Source organism: Ovis canadensis, chromosome 16 (assembly GCF_042477335.2).
Source record: "Ovis canadensis isolate MfBH-ARS-UI-01 breed Bighorn chromosome 16, ARS-UI_OviCan_v2, whole genome shotgun sequence".
NCBI classification, from domain to species: domain Eukaryota; kingdom Metazoa; phylum Chordata; class Mammalia; order Artiodactyla; family Bovidae; genus Ovis; species Ovis canadensis.
This window is the reverse complement of record NC_091260.1, coordinates 20,392,800-20,411,314: the sequence shown is the minus strand read 5'-3', so window position 1 is coordinate 20,411,314 and position 18,515 is coordinate 20,392,800.

Below are 18,515 nucleotides of genomic sequence, written 5' to 3'. Positions count from 1 at the left end.
AGTTTTGTTCTGCTGTCTTCTCCGTTGCTGCCAAAGCTCAGTGTCTCAACAGTCTAGTTTGCTGCCTACCGGGGAAAACAATCCTGATTACAGCACTACTTGTTAAGATGGGGATACTAGAGGAAGAGAGTGTGGAGTGGAGGCAAGGGAGCGGAATGGAAAGCTAAACTTCAGGTGCTATGAGACGTCCACATCGGGGGGGACTTGGCAGCTGGATAGCAAATCTGAAGATGAAGGCAGAGAAGACCCAGAGATATGAGCCTGGAGTCTCTAGACTCCCAGCTGCCAGGCTGTCTTCAGTTTTTAAGTTGCAGGCAAAGGGCCCCTCGGCAGACTGTCAAAAACCTAGTTCCAGTGACGTTAAGTCATTCTCGGTGTTATCCTCGGTATTCTCCAGGAATACAGAAGCTCTATCTTTCCACAGGGCCATGAAGCCAATAGTTAACAGTGCTTGGGACTTACTTAGAAGTAAACAGAGATAGACTGAGCATGCAACATTTTGAAATCCTGTTTATCCTTAATTTATCCATAGCTCCCCTAAGTGTGATTATTCACATTCCCAGACCAAAGCAAATTAGAATTGTTTGTGACCTTGTTTATTGTCTGTCTCTCTGGCTAGCAGGGCTACTCCGTGGGGACTTCATCTTGACCACTGTGGGCATATAGTAAACATTCAAAAATAGGCCTCGAATAAGCATGTGGTGCAGGGGAAGGTTTCTAGAGACAAGTACAGCAAGACAGTGACAAGTAAAGGTCTGGTATCTAGGGAATTGTTAGAAAAGCTGTTAGAGCTCAATAAATCTAAGACCCCAAGACATTTACCTAGGAATTTTCCCAGTGCAGCTTATAACTCACCAGACTCTGACGTCATTGCTTCTCTGTCGGGCAGTAAAATTATCCACGTTGATGGTGATGATGCTGAGTCATCAAGAAGAGATTGAAATATGTTCAGTCACTAGATTTAAAATGGCAAGAAATATGAAATCTTTAAAGTCTCTTTTTTAAAATAGTGGTTGAGATGAATATTTTGGACCTGAAGTCTTAGGATAACCCAACAACACATATAAGTGGAAAACGTTATCACCCTCTGATACTATCTGTATAAAAGAGGCAAACCGCCCTGTTCTTCATAAACAATTACCTTCTGCAAACCGTAGTCAATTTATGTTTGTGATGAGTACATGGTTCTAATTACCTTGCAATGTCACTGAAGATGAACAAAACTCTTTTGGAAAAATTGCAGGCTCTTATTCTGTGCTAATGAGGGCATTCTCCTTCTGAACATGGTTACCACAACAAACAGAAGAAGGCTGGAGGTATCTGCCAGAGAGTAAACATAAGCAAAACCCCTCCTGAGGATCGCCAAGGAAAGGGATGGAAACCATGTGCGTAATTCCCCCTGGAAAGCCTGGCTGAGGCAGCCAGGAGCACAAGCTGTGTTCATGTGAGTCCCGGGCTGGGAGCAAAGCTGCATGTACCTTGCACACGGTGGGCGCTCAAGGAGAGCACCCACAGGAGAGGACAGATACAGACGCTTCTTTCCTGCTTTGGAAGGGTGAGGATTAGAGCTAGGGTGCAGGCACTTTCAGTCCTGTGAGCTTTTTCATCTGAAGGCGTCAGAATGGGTGTGTTAAGACGTCATCTCTGAAGAAACTACCTAAAACTTTGTCATCATGGAAATATTGAGCTGGGATGATGGTCAGTGCCAGGCTGTGTGGGCACGTGCCATCACCTCAGGCATGTCTGACTCTTTGCAACCCCTGTAGGGATTGTAGGCCTGCCAGGCTCCTTTGTCCATGGGATGTTCTGGGCAAGAATACTGGAGCAGGTTGCCATTTCCCCCTCCAGGCGATCTTCCTTACCCAGGGTTCAAACACATGTCTCCTGCATTGGCAGATGGATGGATTCTTTACCACTGAGCCACCTGAGTAAGTGAGTGAGTGACAGTCGCTCAGTCGTGTCCGACTCTTTGCAACCCCATGGACTGTCCATGGAGTTCTCCCAGCCAGGATACTGGGGTGGGTAGCCTTTCCCTTCTCCAGGGGATCTTCCCGAGCCAGGAGTCGAACCAGGGTCCTCCTGCATTGTAGGCAGATTATTTACCAACTGAGCTATCAGGGAAGCCCCTGAGCCACCTGGGAAGCCCCCTAATGCCAGGTTGAAAAGCCAAAGTGAAAGTCACTCAGTCGTGTCCAACTCTTTGCGACCCCATTGACAATAGAGTCCATGGAATTCTCCAGGCCAGAATACTGGAGTGGGTAGACATTCCCTTCTCCAGGTGATCTTCCCAACCCAGGGATCAAACCCAGGTCTCCCACATTGCAGGCAGATTCTTTTTTAAAAAAATTATTTATTTTTTAATTGAAGGGTAATTGCTTTACAGAATTTTGTTGTTTTCTGTCAAAGCTCAACATGCATCAGCCATAGGTATACATATATTCCCCCCTTCTTGAACCTCCCTCCCCATCCTACCAGAGAAGGCAATGACGCCCCACTCCAGTACTCTTGCCTGGAAAATCCCATGGACAGAGGAGCCTGGTAGGCTGCAGTCCATGGGGTCGCTAAAAGTTGGACACAACTGAGCGACTTCACTTTCACTTTTCACTTTTGTGCACTGGAGAAGGAAATGGCAACCCACTCCAGTGTTCTTGCCTGGAGAATCCCAGGGACGGGGGAGCCTGGTGGGCTGCCGCCTATGGGGTCGCACAGAGTTGGACATGACTGAAGCGACTTGGCAGCAGCAGCAGCCCCATCCCACCCCTTCAGGTTGATACAGAGCCCCTGTTTGAGTTTCCTGAGATATACAGCAAATTCCTGTTATCTAGCTATTTTACATATGGTAGTATAAGTTTCCATGTTACTTTCTCCATACACCTCACCCCTCCTCCCCTCTCTCCATGTCCTAAGTCTATTCTCTAAGTCTGCTTCTCCATTCAGTTGGGTCACTTAGTCGTGTTCGACTCTTTGCAACCTCATGGACTGCAGCACACCAGGCTTCCCTGTCCATCACCAACTCCTGGAGCTTGCTCAAACTCATGTCCATTGAGTGCATTATGCAGGCAGATTCTTTACCAGTTAATGCCAGGTTAGCACAGATGAAAGAAAGCTTCTCTTGAAAGATGCTTACTAAGTTCTCCTCAGTAGCATTAGTCACAACACACACACACACGCACACACACACACACCTGAGTGCTGAGACTGTTCTACTGCAGGCAATCTAGGCTTCATTTGGGGGCTGTAGGTGAGATATGGGTTTGAGAAGCAGTTGTTTATTTCTGTCTCACCTTTTGACAGTATTTGTTAGCAGTTTGAAAGTTCAAATGTTTGAGGTCTAGGCCCATTGGACAGCACAGGGATGTGTGTTTCCCAGCATCCCTGCCAGGCTGGCGGTAGGTATAAGCGTGCAAGTAATATGCAGTTCAGAATGACTACACCTCTAGCCACAGTGACTCACTGAAATCAAAAACTGAATCTCCTGAAGAACTACATCTAGGGGGAAAAGATCTGTCAACTCCCAATAAAAGAGGCCCACTGGAGCATGAGCTATAATCGTAATAAAAGCTAATGATAATCCGCAGTAAAACTTTATAGAGAACTTCTGTGTTAGCACAATGTTAAACCATCTTAACGGACCATCTCGTCTAAACTCCATGGCCCCTCGCAGAAGGTGCGATTAGCTCTGCGCTGGCACCTGGGGAGATAGGGAAGCCAGGGAGAAGGCTCCGGCAGCAGTTCAGGTGAGAGAGAAGGGCAAGAGTGGGCGGGGAGGCTTGGAGAGGAGGACACTTTCCTGAGGTCTCGGGACAGCAGCTGGCTGGGGCAGCACGCACTCCCACGGCCTCCCTGTGGGGGGCCCTGGCTGGGCTCTTGGTGGGCTCCAGGATTGTATACTGAATGCGTCAGCCCCCAAGCAGACCCCTAAGCTCACTGGAGCTAAATAAAGTGAAATATGGAAGACAGGCAATTAATAGGGCAAAGAGGGCCTTTTCAATTCTTCTCATAACAGCTGGGCCAAAATGTCAAGTTTTATACATATCAGAATATGGTGCTTTGAGTATTAAAATACCTCCAGATACACAGACATGTCTTTATGGTTACTCAGGAAAAGAAGTTTGATAAGAGAGAGCTACCACGCCCAGGAGTAAAAAAAAAAAGTCTGAAACTCTAAACTTTTGTGAAGCTGGCTAACAGCCAAATGTCAGCATTTTTCACCTCTTTTCCCATATGGCAGGAGGCATTTCACACTGCTTTCCATAATTTCAATAAATCTGGTAAGTGATATGAGTACTCTGCATGCCAAGAGACATTTAATATGTGTATCAAAATAGATGTCTAGGTTGGCTTGTGACAAGAACCAGATTTCAGCAGCTGAAGTGAACAAATGTGGCCTGGCTCTGGCTCAGCGAATGGGTGCACAAGATTCAGGATCACTTTCTGCTTATTTTCTTTTTCCTTCAGTTTTTAGTTATGTTTCTTTTAGGTTTATTTATTCTCTAAAAAGCCTCTGACCATCTTGATAATTTCTTCTTATTAGCATTCCCTTCATTACTTAGAGCCTTACTGGGCACTGTTGCCAGCTGATGATAAGAGCAGGAAGACCCAGGAATTCATTCCTCCATCCACTCAATATTTAGTGAGCTCCAGCCCCGTGCCAGAAATTGTTATAGGTACTGGGGACAATGTAGTGAGCAAAAGAAAGCTCCCTGCTCATGCAGAAAGGCTGACGATAAACAAGTGAGCAAGCTCGTGCAATATGTCAAGTGACGATGAAGAAAGAAAACAGAGGATGGATAGGGAGTGACTGGATGTGTCAGAGTCCTCCGTGACAAAAACACCATTTTAGCAGAGACTATTTAAAAAAAAAAAAAAAAAGGAGCCTTGCTGGTGAGAGAGCATAGCAAGTGCAAAGGCCCTGGGATATAGACTTGTCAGAAAGCCCATGAGGCCAGACCAGTAAGAGAGAAGGTCATAATTTGCTAGGCCTCATGGGCCCAACTAAGGACTTTTGAGTTTATTGAGTGAGATGGAAAGCTATTGGTGGGTTTTGAACAGAAAAGGGATGTGGGCTGACTTACATTTTCACAGTTTACTCTGGCTCCTGTTGGAGGATCTGCTGATTGTGGAGTGGGAGAAAGCAAGTAGGGAAGAGGGAGGCTTCTTGCAGAAGTCAGCCTAATGATGACAATGACTGGGGCTTTCTTGAAGGCAAGGACTACGGAGATTGCTGATAAGATGTTGAGTGTGAGGGAAGTTAAATTTCATGTTGTTGTTTTTTTTTTTTTTTAAATTTTGGTTACAGCTACAAACTTGGCAATCGAAATGTATTGCCTGCAACAAAAAAGATGGTTATACCCCAGCTGACAGCCCATTTTGTGTGGTATTTTGCGCACATTTCAATCCATCAGCAGGGTGACTGGAGCCCAGAGTATGAGGCAACAGGGCCGTGCTGGCACTGAGCTCTCATCACAGGTTATTCTGGAGGGTCCCGAGGAGACTGTCCCTTTTAAGTTTCCATAAAGTAATTATTAAAGATGAAAATGGGTGGTTCTTCTCTGGAACTCTTTTAAAGGGGTGACTCTAATTTGCACCGTCCTGTTGTAACATGATCCCTATAGAAAAGTCAGGAAAGAGCAAGTCAATTTTCACATGAATTGACAAGACTGTCCATTTAGGCGTCAACTGGGCAAGCTAAGCTCTGTGGATAAGCTGCCTTTGTTTCTCCAGGGAATGACACTAGTTTTCCACGTGTTAAACAGTACAGAGGCGGAAGGAAGAAGAGGTGAAGACCTTTGCCACTGCTTGTCTACACCTTAAGCCCACTTAGAGGCTCGTTGTCCATTTTAACCCGAGCAAGTAGCCTGGAGCTCCTTCGAGGTGGGGCCTATATGCTAATCATTTGCAAGCAAGGTCGGTCGTCGTTCCAGCTGACTTTGATTTTCCCTCTGGGTGATTGAACACACTCCTCCTCTCTGGGCAATTACCATATGCTCAGGAGCAGATCTAAGCCAGGGGAACACGGAGAGAAGCCAGCAGCTCCTGGGGACCACTTCCCCTTCCCACCTCTGCTGACCTCTGCTACTGAGAACCAGAGCACAGGAGGCAGAAGGCCCATTGCCTGGTGGTCTCTGGCCCTTCTGATCTCCCAAGGAGGACTGTGAGTAGAACCGGAGGGCCCAGTCCCCGGAGTTTTCTTCTCTCCCCCAGTGAGGAGGGCAGAACAACACAGGGAGGGTACAGAGAGGAGTTCTTCCGAGGGAGCTTAGGATTTCAGCCTCGCAGACTCCTCCCTTGATCCACTTCATGCTTGTTTCAGGAAGTGCATACACAGAGAGACGGCGGCAGCAGCTTCAGAACGCCGTGGGGCAGCGCAGGGGGCTGGACCAGGATGCGGGAATGGGGGCTCGCTGGGGTACACCGCACGCTGCTGGCATCGACTCCCAGTTGGTTCCTCTACACGTGGTCTTCTAGAACCAGGTATGGTGGCTTGAGGAAGAGATGACTGTGGTTGAGTCCTTGGGGCGGGGGCGCCTGGGAGGAGGTGGTGGGGAGAGCTTGCAGTGAACTCGGTGGCTCTGCCCCTCTGGACCTTAGTGAGACTACATGGATCTCAGAGACCTTTGCCCTTACCTGGGCAGACATGAAATAGATGCAAAGGACTTCCGTAACCTTTCGCTAAGCATCCCAGGGGGAAGCTCTAAGAACACCTAATCACCAGGTCACATACTAATAATGCAACCCAAGTGTCTGCCTTCCTGATAACTTGCAGGTCTTCTCACTTTGAGGTCCTTAATGTTCGAATGCAGCGGCTTGATCTTTCCCCTTCTGACATACTATGGCAGTCCAGACCCACCCATTCCCCGTTTCCTTCTTTCCTCCAGCATCCTTTCTAGAAGCGGGGTGGTGTTCCATCTGGTCCTGAGACGGTTCACACTGCCCTGGTTCTCTGCTGGCTCCTGGCTCCAAGGCATCATTCTTGGCTCCTATAGCTCCTGTCCTCACTTGGCACCACTTCTGCCAACTCTAGCCTCAGCTGCTCTTCCTTCATCCCTCAAGACACCACTCAGTAAGGTATCCTGAAAGGCAGACACTGCTACAAAGTTCTGACGGTGAAGAAGGGAATTACATTGCAGGAAAATAAAAAAGTCCAAAACACAAGAGGCCTCAAGTGAACCACCCTGTTTTTCAGCTCAGGCTCCCTGTCCTGAAGCTTCTCTCTCCTGAGAACCTTCTCCATTCCACTTTGTCACTTGTCCTGGACTGCCTGGAAAAGCCAAAGTTCTGTTAGTGTAGTGAGAAAAACAGTTAAGTTCTCTGGTTCAACTTGGACTAGGCTCTAGCCCAAGGAGGCCAGGAGTGTTCATTGCCCGTGACCACGGCTCATTAAGGTCATGGTGGACGTGGAATAAAGAGCCTGTCTTGCCAGACTCGCAGCATGTGCTCTGAACCACTACCCCACACTGCCTATTTCCCCTCCCTTTCCAGGCTCGGCAGGGAAATGCAGAGACAACAAAGGAAAGCGGAGGAGGAAGCTCTCTCCCCCCAGCTCTCTCCAGAAGGCAGAAGTTGCTGAGCAGAAGCAAACATTGCATCCAAAGGAACAGACCCCATGCCTGCACATCCTCATTAGCTCTCTGCCTGGACCTTTATTTGCCACAACTCCAGCCGTGGTCAGAGCAAGAGATCAGACCAAGTCTGGCTCTAGTGTCTCTTGTAGGAACTGCTTGGGGGCCCAGACAGCTCCCACTGAGCTGCTAAAGTCCTAGCATTGGTCACATCCCCTCTGTGGTTACCAGGGCTGCCAGCAGTGTCCTGCTGAATTGTTCCCTGGACTTTCTCTGCTCAGTTCCTGTGCTCCAGCTCTGAGTTTATAAATGTTTACCATACACAGACCGAGCAAATGTTTACAGTGAACCTTTACACAGAACCCAGGAAAGCTCCCTTTTAATCCAGAAAAGTGTCCTGGCAAAAGGAAAAAAAAAAAAAAAGCCCAAAGTGTTCAATGTGTGCCCAGTGGCTGCCTGCTGCCTGCACCCCGACTGGCTTTTTGTAAAGGCAATGGAGGCCCAGCTGTAACAAAGTGTCTGTGTCTGTGGTCTTTGTGGCATTTTCAGTGAGGGCCTTTATTCAGAAAGAGTACTGTAATCTTTCACTATTCCCATAAATCAGAAAACTGCAAACGTCAAAGAGGATTAGGTCACTTCGGGGGCTCCTGACTGAAGTTTAAGAAAGAGAGAGAGAGAGAGAGAGAGAGGGAAAAAAAAAAGCATGTTATATACAGTGGTAGAAGCTGGGAGGTGGGGGAAATGTTATGAATTGTGTTCTGAAAAATTCAGCTCAGCAGTGCTAATAGGGCCAATATTTAGGCTACAATCTTTGGCTGGATCTGTTATGCAGTTCATCTTCAGCAGGCAGACGACACATAATCTGACCCAGAGCCAATGTTTTTTAAATGGAATTAAATTAGTCACTATTTATAAGCCAAAGAGATTTCAAAAAGGCTGTTTAAGGAGGGGCCATTGTTTTTCCTGCTGGTGTGTTTGCCTTTCCATCATGCTGGATTGCTTTTGTTTGACTGTGGTTTCTGAGGCAAATAGTGGGCAGTATTGGGCAGGATAATTCCAGCTATCTGAGTACTTGGATCATTCATCCTTAAAATGGGGGTGACAGATTGGGAAACTCTAGGCTGAGCAAGCATTTGTGGGTTGGCATGACAATGGAAGAGAATTTCATTCCCCAGTATGGCTTGAATCCCCTTCCCATATTTCTTTCCCCAGTAGATCGAGACCTAAAGGAAGAGATGGCCCCCAAGTTACCTGATCCAACACCTGCTGTGACAGAGATGCTAAAGCTACCTAGAGACCCACTCCTTAGCCTCCCACCCCAGCTTTCCCCACATCACCCATCCTTTCTTACTCCTTTCTATCCAAGTTCATCTTCAGCAAACAAATATTGGTGACCTTAGGGAAGATGGCACCAGTGGGTAAAGAACCCGCCTGCCAGTGAAGATGTGAGTTTGATCCCTGGGCCAGGAAGATACCTTGAAGGAGGGCATGGCAACCCCTCCAGTATTCTTGCCTGGAGAATCCCATGGACAGAGGATCCTGGAGGGCTACAGTCCATGGAGTCGCAAAGAATTGGACACGACTGAAGCCACTTAGTACTCACGCAGGCAGGGAAGAACGTCAGAGTCACAGTGCTCAGCTGAATGATCTGAGCAATCATTTGTTAAGAACCACCTCTTACAAAGCAGACAGCAAGAGAAGTAGAATTCACAGCCATAGAAAGGATATCTGATTTAGGGATAGAACTCAGCTCCCCTTAGAATACCTAGGAAGAGACTGCTGGAAGGGAGACACTGGTCTGGGAGGGTGAAGCCAGATGTGGCAGGCTGAACCCACCACCCTGTGGTGCCAACAAGATCACTCACCTACCCCTCATTAGTCAAAGACCAGATCACAGAGCTTCTCTCTCAGGCCAAAGATGCTCCAGGCAAGCATTTCTGAACCGTTTCTCTCCACTCACCTCTCCTCCTGGCTCCTGACTGAATAGCTTCCTGCTCTCCTAGGGCTCAGTAACCATAAATCACTCTAACAAAATGCCTGATTTGTACCCAGATTTTATCCCATCTTCTAGTGGAATTCATCCAAACACATGTAAATTACAGGACTCGGGAAAGAAGTAATCAGCAACTTCCTTGACCACAGAGAAAAGAACAATGCCTCCCTGCCCCCTCCTCCCAGGTACTTTCTCTCAATGCCGTTACTGTGCTCTCTCTGCACTGGCTCTGGTCCAGGACCCTTCCTCTTGCTCTCTTCTCAGGATCCCCTCATCTTCCTGCCTCCATCACACAAGGACCCAGAAAGCTTCCCCGCTTGCCTCCTCAAAGTTAGGTGATGAATTTACAAAGTGCAAAATAAAGAGCCGCTTCATGTAGGTACAGTGTCTTATCTCCCATTCTACATTCCAGAATGCTGATCACTAACAAAAAAAGCTGTGAGCACTGATTCAAACCAACTTTGTCATGCATTGTCTCAAATCTGCCCCAAATTACCTGTGCGACCTTCAGTAAATTACAACCTTCAATTATCACTCTCACCTATTTCTCATCTATTAATACAAAAATGGGGATGATAATAGGAACCTATATGGTGACATTTGTTGGGTGCTTCCTGAGTCTCTGGACAAAGGGGAACCCCAGATGAACAAGGCGAGGCCCAGATGAACAAGGTGAGATGTCTGCCTTTAGGAAGCTAGTTAAGAGGACTCTATATAGAGGATGGGCCCCCACATCAGAAAAGTTGCCCATTCTTGCACTAAACTAAAAGTCAGTACCTAAGAACTTGAAAATATTATTAATATCTTTTTGGTTGGAAAGCTACTTGCAGAGTAAAAACCCATCTTATGTTTTAACAATAGAGAAAACAGAATTATTTGAAAAAACTTGCACTGGTTTCCAATTATAACTGTAAAATAGGGCAAACAGCAAGCTTTGAAACTCTGTAATATTGGAATTTGGGGGTGAAACATTTCTTGTGTTAGACCACTGTATTTAAAATAAGAACACTTATCAGTAGGTAAGATGAAGCAGTTCCTAAAACAGCATTCTCTGTGTCAGACAAAACAGCTAATAACAAACTTGAAGCTCTGAATGTAGATTCAGAGTTTCTATGTCACAAGTGTTTTCCTTGTACTTGCCAAGGTAGACACTTGCCAAGGCTGAACCAACTCCAGCAGGAAATAAAGGAAAAGGCTACCCATGGCTTTACTATAACTGGCAAGAATCTGGATGGGAGGAGAAGACAGACACAGGAAAAGGTGCAGTTCAATATGGCGGCACCCGAAGACCTAGGAGGGCCCTGGATATCAGGAGGGCTTTCATCAATGGCTTACAAGAGGAGCTGGGCCTGTAGGATGGGGGGTTATGGATGTTTGTGCCACAGGAAGCAGAATTAGGAAGAGGAAGTCGGCTTCCCTCATAGCTCAGTTGGTAAAGAATCTGCCTGCAATACAGGAGACCCCAGTTCGATTCCTGGGTCGGGAAGATCCCCTGGAGAAGGGATAGGCTACCCGCTCCAGTATTCTTGGGCTTCCCTTGTGGCTCAGCTGGTAAAGAATCCACCAGCAATGCAGGAGACCTGGGTTCAATCCCTGGGTTGGGAAGATCCCTTGGAGAAGGGAAAGGCTACCCACTCCAGTATCCTGGCCTGGAGAATTCCATGGACTGTATAGTCCATGGGGTCACAAAGAGTTGGACACAACTGAGTGACTTTGACTTTGACTTTGACGCAGATGGTACCTGAGCCTAGGAGGCCCGTACAATCTGGTATCTGGCTGCCTCTGCCCTCTTCCCACTTCTCTCCCCATTGCTCACTCACCACAGTCCAGCCCCTCCAGCCTACACACTGTCTCTCCACCTGCCCGGATGTGTGTCTCAGGGCCTGCATTTGCTGCCACCTCTTCCCAGATTGTTCATCCCCCATATCTACATGGATGCACCCACCCTTCCTTCAGGTCCATGTCTGAATTCATCTCCAGAGAAGCCTCCCCGTCCTTTCTCGCCTCCCCTCAATGCTCCCTCTCCCTCTTCCCTGCTTTAGTTTTCTCCATAGCATCTGTCACCGTTCGACATAGTCTATGGTTTATTTACTTGTTGTCATTGCCATCTCGCCCTCATGAACGGGAGAGCAGAGGATTGTGTCCTCTGCTCTCTGCTCCTAGAGCACTGTGGGGCTCATGGTGGTCTCTCCCTGAGTGTCTGGGGACTGGGTGAATGCTGCTGTATGGAACTGGAACTAGCCGTCAGCCTTCTCCCCAAATATTTTCCACTCAGCATCCCAGTGGATTTTTTCTATGGCAGCCGAGCTCTGAATATTGTAAACATCAACTGGAAAATGTCATGTGTTTTACCAGCATTTGCTCCATTTCCAAGCCTGCTAAACAATATCTACTCCATCAATCAAGAAATATCATTATTTATAACATTTCTGCAGAATAACCACTAAGAACATCACCAGCTACATAAAAGCCCCTTATTATCCAACATTTCTATAAAGAATGTGTTTTGTCATTGTACAAGTGGCCTGCATTCCTAGGCAATTTGTTAGATAAGGCACTTCTTTGGAGGCAATGTAGAGTCTACTACCCCTTTGAAGAAAATCCAACAACTTGTAATATCATGGTCAAGTAGTCCAGCTTTCACCAAGTTCCTTGCACACTGTGTCATCCTTCTGTGGTGAATGCCTTTCATCAAGGAACCAAAATTTCTTTTGGGCTTTCCCAGCAAGCACACATAGGGCTGTATGGGGTTCTTCCAGTAGGGGAAGCATCTGCTCCCTAGAGGGTCAAAGGCTGCAGGCACAGAGGAGGTGCCAGAGAAGCTGGGGGGTGTCTGCTGACCCTGGCGGCATGTGTCACCAGGACCAGGCTGTGTTGGGGGGAGAACACTGGTTAGTATCTTTGTTGGAAACATGAGGATCCCCTGGGTCCTTGGGTTAAACATATCCAAGAAATTAAAGGGAAATAAAAGATGTATTCTATTAAAGAACATAGGGTGTGTTTTATAGTTCTGGAAAGCACCATGAAGTTTCCTCTTCTCCTCCCCAGGTGCTGCTTCTGTCCCTTCCTGGGCCATCCAAAATCAGGAGAGACTCACTGAGTTAGAAGAGCTTGAGCCTCCCCCCGTGCGTGCGTGCGTGCATGCGTGCGTGCGTGCGTGCGTGCTCAGTTGTATCCGACTCTTTGCGACCCCATGGAATGTAGCCCGCCAGGCTCTCTGTCCGTGGGATTTCACAGGCAATAATACTGGAGTGGGTTGCCATTTTCTTCTCCAAGGGATCTTCCCGACCCAGGGATTGAACCTGAATTTCCTGCATTGGCAGGCAAGTTCTTTACCATTGGCCACGAGGGAAGGCCCAATCTACCCCCATGGAGTGAGGCAATTCTAGTTCAGAGGACTATTTCCCCAGGAAGTGATTCTTTCCTAGTTCTATGAGAAAGCTTCACGCCAGGGAGGAGTGTTAAGGCAGAGTAAACCTTTCTCAGGGATTTGTGTAAAGCAGCTAGTGACCCAAGCTTTCTTGACAAAAACTCCCATCCCCAGGAGGTAAAATGCCTCAGCTGGGTGCACAGAACTCTGCAATCTCATCTGCTCAGCAACTGCGAAGTCACGGAACCTAAAGGGGCTTTTTCAGCCGAGGGGAGCTGTTGGCCTCTTGTTGCTCCTTCTGGGCCCTGCCAAGAATGACATCATCTCTCTGGATTATTAGCAGGCCCTATCGGCAAACACTATCCCATCACTCACATCAGTGCTGCCCCACATATGTTCACGCTGGTCAGGGAGCCAGTTTCTGTCAGCTTCGTGCCCTGCTTTTAAAATTTCTGAGATGGTCTCATGAATAGAAAAAACACTGCTAGTATAACTTTTTAAACAGAGGGAAGAAACTTAGCAGGACACCATGATAACAATATACTAATATGGAGATTCAGGTATACCTCTGGTCAAGCTATCCCTTCCGAAATTAAAAGCAAAACATCAGTATTTATGGTAAATACCTAGATTAGCGCAACCAACAGCAAGGTGAGATCTACCACAGAGCTCATAAAGAAACGGATATTACTTCTTCTCTCTTGGTCAAATATCCCCCCACCTGTGGTGGGAATACCCCAGAGAGCAAGGGGGTCACTGTGTGGTTTTTCTGGGGTAGAAAATAGCAGAAATGATGCACTGTTGGAAAACATGCTGTATCCTATGAACACCCGGCAGATTTATCTGGGCTGCTTAGTATTCATGCCAAGATGCATCCTTCAGGGCCTAGTAGCCCAGAGAAGGACCTAGAGCTCACTCATTCCAACCCCCTCACCTGGAATTCAGTTGTTTAACTGTAAACAGGGCAGTATAAGGCCTCAAGAAATTTGATGCCCACTAGACAGCTAACTAGCTAACCCAAGGTCCTGAGCTAGCATGAGGGAATTAGCAAGGTGAGTGGTTTGATAGGTATAGGAAAAGAGGAAAGGGATGTGATTCTTTGTTTAATGATATAACGACCCAGGCTAAAAGGTTACCAGGGACCAGTGTTCCTGCCTCTGAGACATAACCACTCTACTTTGGAATCCGTGAGAACCTCTATCAGCTCCAGGGGCAGCACGAGCAGACACGTGGGTTAGTGCTCTGTTTTCAGGAAGGGGCAGGTGTGCAGGTAACACTCCCGATCAGGACCCACCATAAACAATCTGGGCTGCTTTCTCTTCCCACTTCCCACTCTGGAGACTGCCTGCCTCCAGCAGCCGAGTTCATTGTAGAGAACAGCAGGGGACAGAAGGGCCTTCTGAAGTCAGTCAGTCTGTCTGTCCGCCTGTTGCTGAGGCTCTACTCTGTGCTGGGCTCTGCGCTTCACGGCGTTTGAGGAAGGACAAATGGAATAGCATTAAAACTGGCATAAATGATGTCAATTTCCTGAATCTTAAACAAAAATGCATCCGACAGCATCACTAACTAGACCCAGTTGAAAACACAGTGCGTGCTTTCTTTTTCAATGTTACCACTTTAAAAATACAGACAAGCTAACTGAATTTGAATCAGAATTGGACCTCTACACTTTCTGAAGCCTTTGAATTAGAAATACTGTGCTTGCCCAGGACCTCCAGGACATGACTGCACATGCCCGGATTTATGAGGAGAAATGCAAGAAAATGAGGAGGAGCTGGCAACTGCTGGGAACATCGCAGTCAGACTGGGATGCAGGTCTGACTGACCCTGCGGCAGGGGACAGGGCTTGTGAGGACGTGGGTGTAAGCATTCCAGCTGCCCTGTGGTGCCAAGAAGCTCCAGCAGGGCTGCCAGGGAGTCCCCAGCTCAGCACCCACTGCCACAGGAGTCCCAGGACACCAGGAAACAGGCACCGAGTGGGTGCCTGGAAGAAGCATGACCTCAGTGCCCACATGGGGCAGGATCTCAGAGGACAGCAGCTGGGCCCCTGATTATGTTCCCTCCAGGAGGAAGTCAGTGAAGCATGTACTCCTGGCATAGAAGGGCAGCTGCCAGGATTCCCCTGGTGGTGCAGTGGCTAAGGATCTGCCTGCCAGTGCAGGGGGAACAGGCTCAGTCCCCAGTCGAGGAAGATCCCACATGCTGGAAAGCAGCTAGGCCCATGCACTACAACTACTGAGCCTCAGCTCTACAGCTGGCGAGCCACAGCCACGGAGCCTGCGTGCTGCAACCACTGAAGCCCGTGCATCCCTGAGCCTGGGCTCAGCCACAAGAGAAGCCCTGCAATGAAAAGCTGTTGCGCTGCAAAGAAGAGTAGCCCCTGCTCATCACAGCTAGAGAAAGCCCAGGCAGAGCAACGGAGACTCAGCACAGCCATAAGTAAATGCATAAAATAAATAAGAGCAGTTACCAGAATTCAGTCTGGAGCGAGGCGACCTGTTGTTGACTCTGGCTCTGTTCTTACCAGCAATGTGACCTTGGGCTCGCTACTTAACTTTTGCATGACTCTGTTCCTTCAGTTCAAAGTCTGGATTCTAAACGGTACTGAATTGAATTCTCACAGCCCTGTAAAGTACTGACAATGAATCCATGTAAAGCCCTGGGAGCAATACCACATTCAGAGCAGAAATGCTCAGTGCATGTTAGCTTTTCTTATTAGACTCCAGCTGAGTTGTTGTCTGTGATGAGTTGAATTGTGTCCACCACCCACCAGCATCAAAAGGATGGGCTGTAGTCTTAGTCCCAGCACTTCAGGATGTGACTCTATCTGGAAATAGTCCTTACAGAGGTCATCAAATTAAAACGAGGTTATGAAGGTGGGCCCTCCTTTGGACCCAGTCAATATGACTGGTGTCCTTATAAAAGGGGGAAATCTGAACACAGGGACAGATACTTACAGAGGAAAGGCAATGTGAAGAGACACAGGGAAGAGAGAGCTGTCTACAGGCCACAGAAAATGACCTGGAGCAGACCGTCGGTACCAAGATCCTGGACTTCTGGCCTCCAGAACTGCAAGACAGTGTTTCTGTTGCTTAAGCTATGCAATCTGTGGTACTTAATTATGGATTGTTGTTTAGTAGCTCAGTTGTGTCTGATTCTTTGCAACCCCACAGACTGCAGCATGCCAGGTTTTCCTGTCCATCACCATTTCCTGGAGCTTACTCAAACTCATGTCCACTGAGTCAGTGATACCATCCAACCATCTCATCCTCTGTCATCCCATTCTCTCCTGCCTTCAATCTTTCCCAGCATCAGGGTCTTTTCTAGTGGGTCATTTCTTTGCATCAGGTGGCCAAAGTATTAGAGTTTCAGCTTCAGCATCAGTCCTTCCAATGATTATTCAGGACTGATTTCCTTTAGGATTGACTGGTTTGATCTTCTTGCAGTTCAAGGGATTCTCAAGAGTCTTCTCCAACACCACAGTTCAAAAGCATCAATCCTTTGGCGCTCAGCCTTCTTCATGGTGCAACCCTCACATCCATACATGACTACTGGAAAAACCGTAGCTTTGACTATTGTGCAATAAAAAGTAATGTCTCTGCTTTTTAATATGCTCTCTAGGTTTGTCGTAGCTTTTCTTCCAAGAAGAATGCATCTTTTGATTACGACAGCCCTCATGCAATAGCCCATCGTCCATTCTTAAATTCTGAAACTGATCCTTTCTGATAGTTTTGAGTGACAACCCCTGCCAGAAGTGGGAGCATCAAGCCCTGGTTTAAAGGGATTGCTGCTCTTCCAGCATCTTGAACTGAGGGGCATTCCCGCTGTCAGAGCCCATCAGGAAGCAACCCCTTCTCTGCGGCTGCACATGCCTCTGCATGTGGGTTCCCACCCTGGGGGACAGAGCAGGCGCCTTGCTGTTATTTTGACCGTGCACAATTTAACCCACACTGGCAGACTTGGAAATTGACATTTGCCCATAATTGCTGTGACCTGGCACCAGCATTGCTAGCGAATGACAGTGCTGAGCTTTATCAGAAGCGGATGCTCCACAGAATGAGATTACAGAGCTCAATATGTTGTTTGCTGTGATTTCATGAAACTCCAGACACATGTGGCCAAATCAATTGGATTCATTCAAGCGATTTGGGGGCCCTTTTAAAACCCAGCCAGAATCTAATTTCTCTATCTGAAATTCAATAAGATCTTAATTCTTGTGAACAGTTCTCTCAGCAAAGAGACTTGGGGTTGGGGAGGAAAAAGAGTAAAAGAAAAAATTTAACATTTCTGTGATGTTCTCTGTGGTTGTCTGAGAGTTGGAGCAAGTTTAATGAGCTTTGATCTAAGTTTCAACCGATTGGATTCCTTCCATTATCTAAATGGAATCGGCTTCTCACTGTGCCTCTGATACTGTTTAAAATGAGGATGTGTTACTCCCCTCTGGTAGCCAGGTTGGAGACACTCCTGGAGACGTCATAGCAGAGGTTAAGGCGAAAACCACCTCCAGGGACTGTGGCCCACCCCTCTGTGTGTCTGGACTGGACATCTCCTGGGAGAATCTATTCAACTGAAGCAAATTCTGAGCAAAGAATAGGTGGCCCTGATATCACATTACCTGCCCAGGCTCTTGAATTGATGAAGGTCTGTCACCCTGGATATGTCATGGGATAAGAAGCTAGTCCAAGTGGGGTGGCTTTTTGTTTTTATAAATCAGTCAGTTCAGTTCAGTCGCTCAGTTGTCTCTGATTCTTTGTGACCCCATGAATCACAGCACGCCAGGCCTCCCTGTCCATCACCAACTCCCAGAGTTCACCCAGACTCATGTCCATTGAGTCAGTGATGCCATCCAGCCATTTCATCCTCTGTCGTCCCCTTTTCCTCCTGCCCCCAATCCCTCCCAGCATCAGAGTCTTTTCCAATGAGTCAACTCTTCGCATGAGGTGGCCAAAGTACTGGATTTTCAGCTTTAGCGTCAGTCCTTCCAATGAACAACCAGGACTGATCTCCTTTAGGATGGACTGGTTGGATCTCCTTGCAGTCCAAGGGACTCTCAAGAGTCTTTTCCAACACCATAGTTCAAAAGCATCAATTCCTTGGCACTCGGCTTTCTTCATAATCCAACTCTCACATCCATACATGACCACAGGAAAAACCATAGCCTTGACTAGATGGACCTTTGTTGGCAAAGTAATGTCTCTGCTTTTGAATATGCTGTCTAGGTTGGTCATAACTTTCCTTTCAAGGAGTAAGTGTCTTTTAATTTCATGGCTGCAATCACCATCTGCAGTGATTTTGGAGCCCAAAAAAATAAAGTCTGACACTGTTTCCACTATTTCCCCATCTATTTCCCATGAAGTGATGGGACCAGATGCCATGATCTTAGTTTTCTGTATGTTGAGCCTTAAGCCAACTTTTTCACTCTCCTCTTTCACTCTCATCAAGAGGCTTTTTAGTTCCTCTTCACTTTCTGCCATAAGGGTGGTGTCATCTGCATATCTGAGGTTATTGATACTTCTTCCGGCAATCTTGATTCCAGCTTGTGTTTCTTCCAGTCCAGCGTTTCTCATGACATACTCTGCATAGAAGTTAA